This window comes from Pongo abelii, chromosome 15 (assembly GCF_028885655.2).
Source record: "Pongo abelii isolate AG06213 chromosome 15, NHGRI_mPonAbe1-v2.0_pri, whole genome shotgun sequence".
Classification (NCBI taxonomy): Eukaryota; Metazoa; Chordata; class Mammalia; order Primates; family Hominidae; genus Pongo; species Pongo abelii.
Window position 1 is genome coordinate 61,975,842 of NC_072000.2, and position 17,481 is coordinate 61,993,322.

Sequence of the window (17,481 nt, forward strand, 5' to 3'; positions counted from 1 at the left end):
GCCAGATGCAGTGGCTCAAGCTTGTAATCCCAGCACTTTGAGAAGTCAAGGCAGGAGGATCACTTGAGCCCAGGAGTTGGAGACCAGCCTGAGCAACACAGTAAGACCTCATGTCTACAAAACTAAAAAATTAGCCAGGCATGGTGACATGCCCCTGTAGTCCTGCTAAGGCAGGAGGATTGCTTGAGCCCAGGAGCTCAAGGCTGCAATGAGCAATGATCACATGATTGCACTGCAGCCTGGGCAACAGAATGAGAGCCTGTCTCAAAAAAGAAGAATATATATATAAATCAGACCAATTACTTCACATGGGATTGGAAGCCTTTGGCGGACTCTGTCCAACTAATCCAGTCAACATTTCTCCCCCTAACTAGGGAGCAGCCTTGGCTCTCAGGTCAAGAAAAGACAGGTGTAAAATTAACCAGTCTATAGAAATAAATATAGAAATGTATTCTAATTAAGTCTATAACCCCTCACGGGACACCTTCTAGCCCAATAAGCTTTAGTATTTGGAGGATCCCTTCCACATTGAGAGGCTTGAGAAGAAACAGCCATAGCTGAGGCCTCTAGGAACATTTTTACATCAAATGTATAGATTGCATTTGTTATTTAAAAAATGGCTTTTTATAACAAATGAAGTGATATTTTACATGGAACATACGTACACAACATTGAAAGGAAGAACAGTTGAAGATGATTTCATGTTAATGTGTTCTCCTATTATTTTAGACACTCACCATCTTCAAAGCAAACTTTGTACTCTTTTCACGTTTTTGGTTACCACGTTTATTTCAGGAGATTGTTCACCTCACTGAACCAGAACACACATCCACATGGTAAATGCTCAGATAGCGGTAAGTTCACTAGCACCTATGGCAATGATAGCACAGAAACCAGACAAAACCCAGAGTTGAGCTGGCTGTTGGCTCTTAGAACCCAAGTCAATATTGTGTACCATGCAGAGGGATAAGGAGGCGTGAAGGGCAGGGCAGGTGTATCAAGACACCGGAAGTCATTCTCATGAGAGGCAACCAGGATCAGAAAAGGGCTAAACCTGGGCTTCATCCTCCTTCCACAACATGCTAGCTGTATTATCTTGGGCAGTTATTTTACCTTTTGAAACCTTGCCTTTTTCATCTCTAAAGCTGGAGCGATAATAGTACCTAAGGTCCTTAGACCAGTATATTAGTTTGCTATGGTTGCCATGGCAAGGAACCACAAATTGGTTGGCTTAAACAACAAAGATGGATTGTCGCCCAGTTCTGGAGGTTAGAAATCTAAAATCAAAGTGTCAGCAGGTTTGGTTCCTTCTGAGAGCTAAGGGAAACATCTGTTCAGGCCTTTCTCCTTGGCCTGCTGGTGGCCATCTTCTCCCTGTCTTCCCTTTATGTGTGTCTGTATCTGTGTTCAAATTTCCCTTTTTTATAAAAACTCCAGTCACACTGGATTAGGGGCCCACTACTATTTTAGTATGACCTCGTCTGAACTAATTACATCTGCAATGACCCTATTTCCAGATTAGGTCACGTTCTGAGCTGCTGGAGGTTAAAATTTCAATGCTATTTCAACAATTTTGGTTGGGGAAGGCAAAATTCAACCCGCAACAACCACTTTGCAAAAATGTTAACTGCTGATTTCTTATGATTACCCCAGTGTTTTGGGGTTGGAGTTTCAGGTCACAAGGACAGTTCTTGCTAGCTTGATGGCCCATGGAGGAGGGCTGTAGCCAAACTGGCATCTGTGTCAGGCTCTGCTGCTAGATGAGATCTTTGATTCTGAATCACACATGCCTGGTCAATGGATCCCACTGCAGGGTGCAACCCTCTGGACCAGGTCACAGGGATCTATAGGATGTTCAAAATTTTTTTAATTTTGTTTTCTGGGTCAGTGATTCTCAAACTTCAGTGGGCATACACTCAGAGAGGTTATTAAAAATGCAGGTGCCTGAAATAGAGCCCTGAAGTTTCTGATTCAGCAGAATCCATCTGAGATAGGGCCCAGGAATTCATGCCACTACTTTCCCCTTCCACACCCAAAGAAGACATCATTAATCAATTATAGAACTCTGTTCAACCTAGTAATGACCACAGAATCCTTCTCAACACGGTACCCCATACAACTACTACTAATTGATGGTGAGATGAAATCAACTAGCCATTTCTGCCTAAGCCTTAGAGCAGGTCTGTGTTTCCTAGGGCAAAGGAGTCACACAGTCTACACAAGACCCTTTATTATTGATGCCTAAAAGAAATGCTATAACTTTTGCACAGATTCAGGGTTCTCTCTGTCCTCCTCTTCCTCTGCTCTGTGTTCTGTTGGATAGGTGAAAGCACAGTGAAATGTAAAGTCAGACCAACTATATTAAGCACCTTAATCAAATCTCTGGAATGGACAATTTAGGCCTGGGCAACTGAGATCTTGACACTGGCTAGTTCTGTGACCTTGGGAAGTGTCTCTGGACTTTGATTTCTACATTTGTAAAATGTGGCATTAGGCTAGATGAGCTATTAGTTCCCTTCTTCCTCTAACATAGCTGATTCTGAGTGCTAGGATTAGTAAAAATCCAAGGAGATGAACTGTGTTGTCCAGCATTCTAAGAAAATAAAAGTTAAAGACCTCAATGAAGTAGATTCAATGGAAAAATTTGCATTTGAGTGCCTACTAAGAGGCAAAAGCCTTATATGCTTTATGATATCTCACTTCATCCCTATGAGCTATGGTAGGTGCTGTTGTACCTATTTTTCAGGTGAGAGAACAGTGGCTTAGAAAGGTTGAATTAACTTGGCCAAGATGATGCATCTAGTAAGAAAAGGCTCTAGAATTCAAGGTTTTTTTTAACCTCAAAGTCTATTTTTCATATAATCAGTTTCAAAATCCTTCAAACACGTTCTCAAAGTGTATTTAAGATTAGGAGACTGTATGAGATTGATTCATATGAAATTACCAATATTCAGTCATTTTTGTCCTATATAAAGGGCAGTTTCAAAAATTCAGCCTAATCATTCACTCACATGTGACCCTGTAGATGGACTGTTCTTGAGTGGATTTACTTTGCTCACTGACATTCCTCCAAGCACTCAGCCAGCCAGGTGAACTGATCCTGGCTGGTGACTCAGTCCTGAAGTGTATCAAGCTTGGCAGGGCATTCAGGAATATCCCTAGCTCCTGGAAATACAGAATTCTATCCAACCAACAATGTACAAAACAGCTGAAGTCCCTGTCTCAACTTTCTTGAAATCTATGAAGGAAATCCAAATATAAATCCCTAGCCAACCACACTACTTTTCCATTTCACATCAGCTCCAAAGCCTCCTTCTCAATGCTTTTATTTCCCTCTTCTCTCTCTCCTATTCCCTATTCCTCTGTTTTGTGGATTGACTTAGATCTTTAGAAAGGATCTTCCCTCTTTAGTTGGAGAAGAGGAGAAGAATTGAGCTACTGATCTGAGGATTCCCAATACAAAGCTGGAAGAAAGTGGATGTTTTGGACATCACTATCTGTCTTTGTCCATTTTGTGTTGCTGTAAAGAAATACTTGAGGCTGGTGATATGGTTTGGCTGTGTCCCCACCCAAATCTTATCTAGAATTGTAACTGCCACAATTCCCACGTGTAGTAGGAGGAACCCAGTGGCAGGCGATTGAATTATGGGGGTGGGTCTTTCCTGTGCTGTTCTTATAATAGTGAATGAGTCTCACAAGATGTAATGGTTTTAAAAATGGGAGTTTCCCTGCACAGGCTCTCTCTTTGCCTGCTGCCATCCATGTAAGATGTGACTTGCTCCTCCTTGTCTTCAGCCACGATTGTGAGGCTTCACTAGCCATGTGGAACTGTAAGTCCATTAAACCTCTTTCTTTTGTAAATTGCCCAATCTCAGGTATGTCTTCATCAGCAGTGTGAGAATGAACCAATATAGCTGGGTAATTTATAAAGAAAAGAAGTTTGTTTGGCCCATGGGTCTGCAGACTGTATAAGAAGTATGACACCAGCATCCATCTGCTTGCCTTCTGGTGACAGCTTGTCTACTCATGGCTGAAGGCAAAGGGGAGCCCTGTGTACAGAGATAACATGCAAAAGAGAGAGAGAAAAGGGTGATGGGGGCATGCCAGGCTCTTTCTCTTTACTTTCTTCTTTCTTTCTTTCTTTTTTTTTTTTTAGGTGGAGTCTCGCTCTGTCGCCCAGGCTGGGGTGCAATGGCGCTATCTCAGCTCACTGCAAGCTCCGCCTCCCGGGTTCATGCCATTCTCCTGCCTCAGCCTCCTGAGTGGCTGGGACTAGAGGCACCCGCCACCACACCCAGCTAATTTTTTGTATTTTTAGTAGAGACAGGGTTTCACCGTGTTAGCCAGGATGGTCTCGATCTCCTGACCTCGTGATCTGCCTGCCTCTACCTCCCAAAGTGCTGGGATTACAGATGTGAGCCACCAAGCCCAGCCTACTTTTTTCTTTCTTTCTTTCTTCCTTTCTTTCTTTCTTTTTTTTCTCTTTCTTTCTTTTCTTTTTGAGATAGGGTCTCACTGGTGTGCAGTGGTGTCATAATAGCTCACTGCAGCCTCAAACTCCTGGACTCAAGCAAGTTATGTGCCACAACGCCTGTTTGTTTTTCTTTTTGTTTTTGTTTAAGACACAAGGTATCACTAGGTTGCCCCGGCTGGTCTTGAACTTCTGACCTCAAGCAATCCTCCTGTCTTGGCATCCCAAATTGCTGGGATTACAGGCACAAGCCATCATGCCTGGCCATGAGGCTCTTTTTAACAAGCTCTCGCAGGAACTAATAAAGTGAGAATTCACCCATCCCGCACCCTCCCACCCCAGAGAAGGCATCAGTCTATTAATGAGGGATTCACTCCCATAGGCCCCACTTCTGTTAGGCCCCACCTCCAACACTGGGGATCAAATTTCAACATGAGATTTGAAGGGCACAAATATCCGAACTATAGCACCATTTTTATAATGTCTGCCTTATAATACAGACTTCAGGTTGGTTTGTTGTTTGTTTGTTTTTCACATACATTCTTCTCAGCCTATGTGGAGCCCCAAATAATGAAGAGTTTTTTTGAATAAGAACTTACTCTCAGTGGTATATTTTCTACATTTTGGGAGACAGGTTGACCTCAAAGACCAAGATTAGGCAAGAACAGATTCTCCTAAGAAATGGGAAGGAGGCCGGGCATGGTGGCTCATGCCTGTAATCCCAGCACTTTGGGAGGCTGAGGCAGGCGGATCACGAGGTCAGGAGTTCAAGACCATCCTGGCTAACACGGTGAAACCCTGTCTCTACTAAAAATACAAAAAATTAGCCGGGCGTGGTGGCGGGCGCCTGTCGTCCCAGCTACTTGGGAGGCTGAGGCAGGAGAATGGTGTGAACCTGGGAGGCGGAGCTTGCAGTGAGCTGAGATCGCGCCACTCCACTCCAGCCTGGGCGACAGAGTGAGACTCCATCTCAAAAAAAAAAAAAAAAAGAAATGGGAAGGAAAGAAGGAAGGAAGGAAGGAAGGGAGGGAGGGAGGAAGGAAGGAAGGATGACAGGCAGGAGAGTCCTGGAGTAAATAGAATAGAGAAACACTTAAGTAGAATGTTCTGAACTAAGCTTGAAGAAGCTTTTTTTTTTTAATAAAAATGGTAGAATAGCATTTATTCACATTTTAACAGGTTAATTTGTGTCATATTACAAGTGTATAGACATACCTGAGTTGGCTTGCTATTATAACACTTACATCCAAATTTAAAGAATACAGAAAAAAACCCACTAGTTTAAATCTTACACAACGTTCACAATTTGTATTCACAAAGTGTTCACTCTTGTCACCACCATCTCTTCTTCCTCGTGTATCTCAGCCTCTATCATGTGCCACTTCCTGGGAATTTACTTAGCACTTGCCCCTTTACAGGGGCTTTTTTCTTTTCTTTTTAGAGACAGTATGGCATAGACAGATCACTTTTGTGCCTGAATCACCATCTACGAGTTCTGTAAATGTGGGCACATTTTTTAGTATCTTTATGTATCAGTTCCTGTATGTGTAAAATGAGAGTGGTTTACACTACCTGGCAGAATGGTTGACAGTATTAAGTAAGTAAATGCTACAGAAGCCATGGCTATCACACATCAGACACTCACAACAGGCCAGCTACCAATTTTATGAATAAACTGTAAAGCCCTGGAGGCAGAGCCTGTGTCACTAAACTTTTTACATCCCTAGCACCCCTCCCAGTGTTCAGCACATGCTCTACAAATGCTTGCTGTGGCAGTGCTCTGGCTGCCAAACATTAGGCTATTTCTATGGTTTTTTTAGAAAGTTTTGTTGCCTACTTTCACCGAGGAAATTTACAAGCAGATGTCACATGGAACTTCTTTTTTCCTTCACTTACACAGTCACGCAAACACATTCACACAGACTTTTGCCACTTCCAACTGGTGCTAGTTGAAACTTTTGTACATTTACTAAAGGGAGAAACAACCTTCTGAGGAGTAAGGCAGTGATAAAAAAGCAACTTGATGCTAGAAAGCAAGTTGGGGGGGAATTTATATGTATATGTGCCACTGCTTTTCATGGTCTTGCAAACTATAAGTGAGGTATGAGAAAATCCCTAATAAACCTTACAATTAATATGATTTCCTTCTTTGGGGAAGATATCTTTACCATTCCTTTTATAAAAAGGAATATAACAATGAAGTAGGGTTGGGGGGTGGATATATATAGCCAAAGGCACAGTGATGCCTTAGAGAGGGGATGAAAAGTTGAATGACTCACACACCCTTGGCCGAGTTTGAGAAGATATCACCAGTGTTTCCAAAAGATGTGCCCAATGTATGTCCTTCCCTCACCTGAAGTGGAGCCTGCGATTCCAAAGCTGCCCTCTGGTCTCCTTTTCTGTCCTGCTGAGTAGAGGAGAGGCAATGCTGAAATAAGCCACAGACTTAGAAAATAAAAAGAAGCACAGCCAAGTGACCAGACTTAAGAATGAAGGCCGCATTCCCCAAAGCCATTGTTCCAACCTAACTTAAAGGTGCAGCATACGTGACCTGCCTCAGAGACGGCCCCTGCAAGTGACACCCCACTAACACTACATGAAGGTCTTGCTGGGTCAGCCCTCCCTGTGGATCAGGGTTTGCCAATCTGCAAGCTGTCCTGTTTCTGATAAAAGGAACAAACTTCCTGGAAGTGGTAGCTATTAACGCTCGATCATAACAGTGCCTGCCTTAGGGGTAAGACTGTAGTTTTAGAAAGACTGTCATATACACATTTCTTTGCATCTCAAAAGATCTAGGCCATAACCAGAGGCTTCTCCTGGTGGTTCAAAGGGACTCAAGGTTTAGAGACACTTGATCTCATAATCGCCACTCTAGAATTTTCTGACTGGTTACCTTTGTCTGGAAAACTTTTGCCCTCTTTGAGTGACTAGGTGGTTTGGGTTTTTTTTTTAATTACTTTTCTTCTTCTTTTTTTTTTTTTTTTTGAGACAGAGTCTCACTCTGTCACCCAGGCTGAAGTGCAATGTCATGATCTCGGTTCACTGCAACCTCTACATCCAGGGTTCAAACAATTCTTCTGCCTCAGCCTCCCAAGTAGCTGGGATTACAGGCACCTGCCACCACATCCAGCTAATTTTTGTGTTTTTAGTAGAGACAGGGTTTCACCATGTTGGCCAGGCTGGTCTCAAACTCCTGACCTCAAGTGATCCACCCACCTCAGCCTCCAAAAGTGCTGGGATTACAGGCATTAGCCATCACGCCTGGCCCCTGTCTTTTTATTCTCTAACTATTATAGAATCTTTCACGGAACAAAAGTCTTTAAGTTTGATGAAGTCCAATTTATCAATTTTTTCTTACTATGCCTCATGTTTTTGATGTCAAGTTTCAGAACTCTTTGTCTGGATCTAGATCTCCAAGATTTTCTCCTACTTTTTTTCTGAACGATTTTTTAAGTTTTGGGTTTTACATTTAAATTTGTGATGAAAGGAAACTTTTAGACAATAACTGTTCTGCTCTGGTGTAACACCACAGAAGAAAAAAAAAAAAACTGTGGACCCACCCTCACCCATACCAGCAAAGACTCATGGGAGAGCCTAGACTTCGATCCTTACCATGCTATAATGAGGCACTCAATCCCCCTGCCAGGGTGATATCAGAGATGCCAAGTAGGGAGGTGGGACTTTAATCCTTGCCAGCCAGTAAAGAGCCTGCTTTCTCCTCCTCTCCTGACCACTATCGTGTCAGTAGAGACAACGTGGGGAGCCTGTACTTCTATCCCTGCCAGGTACTAAGGAGGCACTCCTCTTTCTCCCTACTGCGGTGGTGTTGGAGGAGGCCTGTGGAAAGGCAGGACTTTCACAATCACGCAGTACTAACAAGGTCACCCTGACTGCACTGTCAGTGGGGACCACATGGAGAGTTGGAACTCCCACCCCCACCCAACAGTCATGAGGAACACTTTTTCCTCAGGTGTTAACTGAGGCTGAGACGGAAACCTGGGCCTCTACCTCTACTGGCAGTAATAAGGCAATGCCCTCCCTTCCCCTGGCAGTGTGGTGTCCGATAAAGCTAGTTAAAACAGAAAGGTTTCAGTAAGACTCAGAGTCCCATAATGTAATCCAAAAATGTCCAGGTTTCAACAGGAAATCACTTGTCAAGAACCAGGAAGATCTCAAACTGAGTGAAAAAAAGCAATCAAAATATGCCAAAACCAAGAAGACAGAGATGCTAGAATTACCTGACAAGAATTTTGAAGCAGCTATGATGATAATAATGCTTCATCAATTATGAACATCTTGAAACACATGAAACAATAACAAACTTCCTCAAGAAGAAGAAGAACCAAATGGAAATTTTACAACTGAAAAATACAATAACTGCAAAAGCTCCGTGGATGGTTTCAACAGAGGAAAAGAGGAAGCAGAGGAAATAATCAGTGAACTGGAAGATAGAACAACAGAAATGACCAAATGTGAACATTAGAGAGGAAATAGATTTTAAAAAAAATGAACAGATTCAAATTTTCCAGGGAAAAAGTATTGAAATATAAGTACCCTTGAGCTGTAAGAGATTGTGAACCCCTGCAAGGGTGGTGGGCCTGGACTGAAAGAGATATGGTAATCAGAGTTCTGGAAGAGTAGCTTCTATTTTCCATCCTCTATATTCTCCTCAATGGCTGGCCAAACAAATTGTTCTATTACCTTGGCCTCTGTTCGTCCAGCGGTCAAGGTGAAATAATAAATGAAAGATGAGTAAACAAAGCAAAAGAATATGAAAATATAATACCTTTCATCTTAAATACTGCATCTGAGTTTGACAGGGTTAAGTTCACCAAGAAGCAAAGAATCATCGGTATTCAGGAGATACTGACACTAAAACCTGTAGCTGTTGAGTAGTATCCCTCACTTTTGTATCTAACCTTTACAAAATCCTCTCACACCTACCATTTCTTTAGTAAATGCAGACTTGATGGACCCAACTCTCACCAAACTTCCTTAACCACTGTCATTACCAGAACATCCAGAGTTTCTTGTAAGGTGAAAAACTGAATTATTGAAGAGAGGAAAAGACATTGTATTATCTTCTTTCTCCAGAAGAAAGCCACATGTTATAAAATGTCAGACAGCATGAAACAAAGATACACATCAAATGAATGAAAATGCCCCTCAGTCAGCATAGGGCTGAATAAGAGTGAATCTCCCAACAGGCATCTAGACCCTGAGCTCTCACAGAAGCTTTGGGATGGGTGTCATCAACATCGACAGTCTGGGTGCTTTTTTCCCTTCACAGAAACAAGAGTTCTTTTAGGAAGAACCCCTAGCAACCTACCTTTCTTAGACTTTTCAGAGAGAGCATGTTTCATAAAGGGATAGGGGAAGATTTGCCATATTTTTCACCTCTAAAAAAACTTCCTCTCCAAAATGGTGGTGTTAGCAAAACTCCCTGTGCAGAACATTCTCTTCTCAACTCTAATTATAGATCTGAAATTCAGGCAAAATGAAAACAAAGAGATTCTGGAGGAGCCACAAGAAAGTGTCGCAAGTTAATTCAGTGTGATTTCCTTCCTTGCCTTCTTGTTCACAAGAGATCATTGAGCAAGGAGGAACTGCATCAGTTTCATACAGATTAACGTGGACAGACCCAGGCTAAGGAAAACTGTGAGGCACAATTTATTCTTGGGGGATGTTTGGCATCTTCTGACTTCCTTGCATCCCTCTGGCAGCAACAACATTCCCTATTGCACAGTGTTCCATTAACCTCTTACCCCTCCCTGTGCCAGTTGCTCATTGTCTCTGACTCTGACCGCCACCAGGTAGAAACATCAGGCATCATCCAGATTTTTGATTTGTCACTCACTTCTCTGCCCTATGCAAACTTCCTCATCGTCTCTCTCCCGCTCTAAGGTGCCGTAAGAGGGTAGCCAGCTTATTGGGAAAACCCAGATAAATGTTTGGGTTTTCCCAAACATTCCTTCTAAAATGTTCAGAAGAAACATTTTAATGTTTAAGCTTCTAAGTTTAAACTTAGAAATAAGCCTGTATGTGTTGCCTCTCTCAGGGCATGTGTGTATTAATAGAGTGCAGGTGACTCATCTGCAGGAAACAAATTCCTGAGGATGGAATTTCAGATTTCAGAGGCAGGACAATGTGAGAAATATTTACAGGTAGCTCTTGACTCATGCTTAAAAGGCAACCACCTAATCGTCTCATGCCTCAAGACTAACACTGTGTGTCAAGGCTTTGAAAAAGGAAGAGTAATAAACCCCAAATTGTGCATCCTTCAGGAAAACCCTGAAGTGGCAATTAGGAAAAAACTGGATGAGAAGTCAAGAAAATATTTGTGTGATGTTTCACTTCATGGGAAAACAAAGTATTAAACTGTAGATAATGTTAGAACTGAAGAAAACCCTTGCAATCCAATTGTTTTCACCTCCCTCATTTTACAGAGGAAGACAACGAAGTCCAAAGACTCGCTCAAGATTACACCATGAATCTGTGTCAGAACCAGATGTAGAATTCAGGTCTCTGTGACTCCCAGTCCAATGCTTCTAGTACACTTCATTAGTATCCAATTTCATGGATGGCCACTTGACACCTGTATCTGGTTAGATACCTAGAGGCGAGAAAAATAATTTTCCAATGCCTTTTTCCATACATCATACATCATCACGTTTGAATTTTGAACTGTTTACACTTCAATTCATCCCTTTCTATTTATAGAGTTAAAAGAGAATCTCAAATCAATGTTGACAAAATTACCATCTGACAAAGACCAATCTAAAAGGAAAGACCCAGGGCTAGGTAGATTCTCTAAAATGCATGTGCAGATGTGATGGACACCTGGCTGGAGGATGTCAATTTGGAAACTATCCCATTAAAAATGAGAAACTATAGTGCAAATAATATAAAAATAAAATTAGTTCTTTCCACATAGCTGGGAGAAAAAAACAACCCACTGCATCAGAGATTGATAACTCCCATCCTCCCCTTTGAACATTAGATCATGTCATCCTGCCTGGGAGAGCTCCAATTGCTGGAGATCTCTGGCTCCTCCAATCACTGGTTGCCAATTATCTCACAGCTGCTTCTCTTTCAAAGGAAACACCCCAAGCCCTGCTCTGTCTTTACATTAAATGAAGCACAAAGCACAATCCAATAGAGGGCCAAAAATGCCCTAAGGAAATAGTTCAAGCTTGGGATAACAAAGTCAGCATTAATCTTCCCAGTCCCCCTATGTGGGCAAAACTCTTTAGATGAGATAGGAGAGCTGAACTATTGTCTGCAGTGTAGACTTAAAGCAATACAGGAATAGGATCAGCAAATCTACTTATTTACTCTTGACAATCGCCAGTGTCCTTGAAAGAAATCTCATTCATTCTCTGGTCCATCTCACTGCCTTGCTGACTTTGTTAGAAAATTCCTATATTTTATGGGGAATGTGTCCACCTTATAATACCTTCCCCCAGTTTCCCATCATATAACTTGAAGACAAAAACTGTACCATCAGCTTGCTAGAGTTTAGTGAGGTTGGTTATTTGGAGTTATTTTTGTTGTTGTTGTTATTTTAAGTAAAGCTTTCCACAGTTTTTATGATGAAAATATCTCAGTTTTGTTCTCTGATGGATTCTTCCATCTCTTTATCCCCTCTCAAAATATTGTAATTTCTGGATAAACCAACACAGACACCTGCTTCGAATAATAATCTATAGATAGTGTGACCAAACGTTCTAATTAGGCAACTTGATTTTTTCACAGTCATAGTTTTGACATCTTTTCATATCCATGTATATAAATTTGTAGGTAGGATGACTATATACTTTATCCAAACAAAGATACTTGTTGAGTCCCAGGAGGTGCTATGAATAATTCAGTGGGACAACAGACATAAACTGGAGGGGTTCTGGGTGAATTAGAAATTTGGGACCAGGTGTGGTGTCTCACACCTGTAATCCCAACACTTTGCGAGGCTGAGGCAGGTGGATCCCTTGAGGTCAGGAGTTCAAGACCAGCCAGGCCAACATGGTGAAACCCCATCTCTACTAAAAATACAAAAATTAGTTGAGCATGGTGGCAGGCTCCTGTAATCCCAGCTACTTGGGAGGCTGAGGCAGGAAAATTGCTTGAACCCAGGGGGCAGAGGTTGTAGTGAGCCGAGATCATACCACTGCATTCAAAAAAAAAAATTTGGTCAAGCTATCTATAGATCTTAATTTGAAGCTGATCTCTCTGTGTGTATATTAGAGAGAAGCTTTGCTCTTCTGATGCAGTACATATTCCTTCCTCTCTTTTCTCTGAAGATTTGAAAGCTCCAGTACCATGGGAAAATATCATTCCCCCATTTTCCTGCTGAAATCAACCTCGGAAGGTTAATAAGGGAAAGTTCTCTCCTACTTACTTTTTTTTTTTTTTTAAGAGTCTTGCTCTGTTGCCCAAGCGTGACCTTGGCTCACTGTAGCCTCTGCCTCCCAGGTTCAAGCAATTCTCCTGCCTCAGCTTCCTTAGTAGCTGGAATTATAGGCATGTGCCACCACACCTGGCTAATTTTGTATTTTTTAGTAGAGATAGGGTTTCACCATATTGACCAGGCTGGTCTTGAACTCCTGACCTCAGGTGATCCGCCCACCTCGGCCTTCCAAAGTGCTGGGATTACAGGCGTGAACCACCACACCAGGCCTCTCCCATTTACTTTTAAGTACGGCAAGTTTAGTGTCTCATCCAAAGACTTCACAAATTGTTGGGTAGCTCATGATTTACAACACAGTCCTCCTAAGCCCATATGCTATGTGATGACTAAAGCAAAGAGATCAAGTCACTACTTGGTCTCCTTGTTTAATCAGTGAGGGCCTCTGCCTCTTGGATACTGCTTCTTCTCTTATTGAAAATAAGAGGAAATAAGAGTACAAAGCTGATACCAGTCAGTTGAGTGGCTGAGTCAGCCAAGAAGGGGTTGGCAGAAGAATCCTTTCAGCTCTGGCGCCCTGCCATTTGTTTGTGAAAGGTCGCTGACTGTCATCTCCTCATTGAAATCAATGCAGATGGCTTCACACAAATATTGACAAAATGAAATAGAACCAAATGGGAGAAAAACCTTAAGGGATTTGAGGCATAAATAATCAATACTCTGTTAAAACCCTCCCTTTAAAATTGCATTAACTGTAAAGAATAAAATGAATCAGGAAGAAACAGCACCAATTATCTTTCACTGAGTGCACCTGGAGCAAGAAAAATGTCTTGGCACGAAAAAATATATATAATTAAAATACCTTAACAATTCGAGCAGGAAAGCTTTGTTTAAAGAAGGTGATATTTTGTCCTAGTTGCTAGGGGTTCACCATCAGTCTTCATTTATATCAATTTTTATTTCTACAAATTCAAATCAAAGTCCAGTTGCATGAGTGACAAAAGGTCATGTCCTTTTTTCTGTCCATTTTTAAAAAAATTTAACAGCAAAATATAGAGAGAGAAGCAGTTATTCTTAAAATTACTTTTTTATTTTTTTTTATTTTTTTATTTTTTTAAAATACAAGCATTTAATTCCAGCCTAGAATTTTGCAAGCTTCTTTGACCACAGAGAGCTTCCTGTTAAGAATCTCAAATCCCACATGACCCAGTGAATCACCTCTTGGATTCTGAAGTAATGATATTAATCTATGATATTAATATATTATAAATATATTAGTAATTTTATTAAAAAGTAATAACACATATCACTGTTTGACAGTTTGGGAAAAGAAATTTCAGGCCAGCAGGTAACACTTGTAGTAAATATTCTAATAGATTATATAAAAACATACTATTTTATGACTTTTTGTCAGAAATTTTTTAAAGCACTTTTTTTTAACAATTTATTTACTTATTTTTTATTTATTTATTTATTTATTATTATTATACTTTAGGTTTTAGGGTACATGTGCGCAATGTGCAGGTTAGTTACATATGTATACATGTGCCATGCTGGTGCACTGCACCCACTAACTCGTCATCTAGCATTAGGTATATCTCCCAATGCTATCCCTCCCCACTCCCCCCACCCCACAACAGTCCCCAGAGTGTGATGTTCCCCTTCCTGTGTCCATGTGTTCTCATTGTTCAATTCCCACCTATGAGTGAGAATATGCAGTGTTTGGTTTTTTGTTCTTGCGATAATTTACTGAGAATGATGATTTAACTCATCATTTTTTATGGCTGCATAGTATTCCATGGTGTATATGTGCCACATTTTCTTAATCCAGTCTATCATTGTTGGACATTTGGCTTGGTTCCAAGTCTTTGCTATTGTGAATAATGCCACAATAAACATACGTGTGCATGTGTCTTTATAGCAGCATGATTTGTAGTCCTTTGGGTATATACCCAGTAATGGGATGGCTGGGTCAAATGGAATTTCTAGTTCTAGATCCCTGAGGAATCGCCACACTGACTTCCACAATGGCTGAACTAGTTTACAGTCCCACCAACAGTGTAAAAGTGTTCCTATTTCTCCACATCCTCTCCAGCACCTGTTGTTTCCTGACTTTTTAATGATTGCCATTCTAACTGGTGTGAGATGGTATCTCATTGTGGTTTTGATTTGCATTTCTCTGATGGCCAGTGATGATGAGCATTTTTTCATGTGTTTTTTGGCTGCATAAATGTCTTCTTTTGAGAAGTGTCTGTTCATGTCCTTCGCCCACTTTTTGATGGGGTTGTTTGTTTTTTTCTTGTAAATGTGTTTGAGTTCATTGTAGATTCTGGATATTAGCCCTTTGTCAGATGAGTAGGTTGCAAAAATTTTCTCCCATTTTGTAGGTTGCCTGTTCACTCTGATGGTAGTTTCTTTTGCTGTGCAGAAGCTCTTGAGTTTAATTAGATCCCATTTGTCAATTTTGGCTTTTGTTGCCATTGCTTTTGATGTTTTAGACATGAAGTCCTTGACCATGCCTATGTCCTGAATGGTATTGCCTAGGTTTTCTTCTAGGGTTTTTATGGTTTTAGGTCTAACGTTTAAGTCTTTAATCCATCTTGAATTAATTTTTGTATAAGGTGTAAGGAATGGATCCAGTTTCAGCTTTCTACATATGGCTAGCCAGTTTTCGCAGCACCATTTGTTAAATAGGGAATCCTTTCCCCATTTCTTGTTTTTCTCAGGTTTGTCAAAGATCAGATAGTTGTAGATATGCGGCGTTATTTCTGAGGGCTCTATTCTGTTCCATTGATCTATATCTCTGTTTTGGTACCAGTACCATGCTGTTTTGGTTACTGTAGCCTTGTAGTATAGTTTGAAGTCAGGTAGCGTGATGCCTCCAGCTTTGTTCTTTTGGCTGAGGATTGACTTGGCGATGCGGGCTCTTTTTTGGTTCCATATGAACTTTAAAGTAGTTTTTTCCAATTCTGTGAAGAAAGTAATTGGTAGCTTGATGGGGATGGCATTGAATCTGTAAATTACCTTGGGCAGTATGGCCATTTTCACGATATTGATTCTTCCTACCCATGAGCATGGAATGTTCTTCCATTTGTTTGTATCCTCTTTTATTTCCTTGAGCAGTGGTTTGTAGTTCTCCTTGAAGAGGTCCTTCACTTCCCTTGTAAGTTGGATTCCTAGGTATATTATTCTCTTTGAAGCAATTGTGAATGGGAGTTCACTCATGATTTGGCTCTCTGTTTGTCTGTTATTGCTGTATAAGAATGCTTGTGATTTTTGTATATTGATTTTGTATTCTGAGACTTTGCTGAAGTTGCTTATCAGCTTAAGGAAAATTACTTTTTTATAACACCCAACTAATCTTGCGGGACAATTCCAACACTTTTTGTTCTTATGAGAACAGTTGGTGATGTAGTGAAAAGAGCATGAGAGAGGTTCTGGTCCCTCTTTCATCCCCCATTAATTAGGTTGTGGGGAGTGGGATGATGAGAATAGTAGACAGTGGTTAGTAAATTTTGAAACATTAACCTCTCTGGGCTCAGCTTTCTCATCTGTAAAATAAGCAAGCATACTAGATGTCACCGACAACACCTCCGGAACACGAAGCTACACATTTCATAAAAAAGCAAGCGGTATGCATGTTATTTCATCAAAAGTCAGCCCATAGCCAGTAAAAGTCACCCTGTAGTTCATTGCCTCTGCATAGAGGGATTACTGATTCTCTAAATTTGAAAGTTTAACCATCCAGGCTGACTTTGTTACAGCAAGTATGTGGCAAGCAAGGCTTGGCCAGAAGTAAGTGGCCAGAAAGGCTGCACAGAGTCAGGCATTGTATGCACTTGCCTCCTGCTTGTACACAGCTATAAAAGGGTTGTCGTCCCCTAATGAAGCCAGGTCCTCCTTAAAGGCTCCCTCATGAGTAAACAACCAATAGCAGAGCTTTTTCTCTTACCTGGTGATATTTGTGATGTTAACTGAGAAACTGGGTGCAGAAAGTTTGAGCCTGATTACTAATCACTGATTTTTCTTCTCTGACTTCAAAGTAAGAAAAGACACAGAAGAATGAGGGAGGATCAGCATGTCAGCTTTATTACTGGTAAAGTAATGGAGAAGAGAGCTTGGATCTGCAGCCACAAATGAGCTTTAAATACTTTTCCCTGTGCACTGAATTGCCAACCCCAAACTTCAGAAACACAGTATCCCAGGTGAGCATACAGCAAGCAAGTGGCAGAAAGGGTGCATCTGAAAGAGAGAAGTTGAGGCCCCAGGTTCCCATTCATTCCCTGATCTTACAACTTTGATAAGCCTCTCTTGGGGAGGAGTGAGTGAGGGTGATAGAGGAAAGGAGAGAAGTTACCTTCCCATGATTTTTCCCTCTTGGAGTCAAATGTAAATTGACTTCTTATAAATTCCCTGAGATGTCTCTGTTTTGTTCACAGCTAAATCCCAAGTCTGTAGATTTCAACAGATATCCACTAAAGAATGAATGAACATAAACAGGAGAACTAGGGAATACAGTTTTCCCTAACAGTAAGAGGTTCTTTGAAATTATTTCTACAGCACAACTAGCTACCCATGGGTGCCTTGGTGCCTAAAAAGGGTAAGTAGT

The 17,481-nt window shown here is 41.1% G+C and overlaps 1 long non-coding RNA gene across 2 annotated transcripts in view; it reads right to left on the reverse strand.

Moving 5' to 3' along the window:
• The window catches only part of LOC129049777 (uncharacterized), a 126,189-nt gene that overhangs the window by 53,724 nt on the left and 54,984 nt on the right, over positions 1-17,481 (reverse strand). Inside the window, exon 2 of one of the 2 annotated variants that reach the window (XR_008513087.2) lies at positions 6,825-6,878. The exons of the other annotated variant lie outside the window; for it this stretch is intronic. This is a non-coding gene — a long non-coding RNA (uncharacterized LOC129049777). The remainder of the gene's footprint in view (positions 1-6,824; positions 6,879-17,481) is intronic. 2 annotated transcript variants of the gene reach the window in all.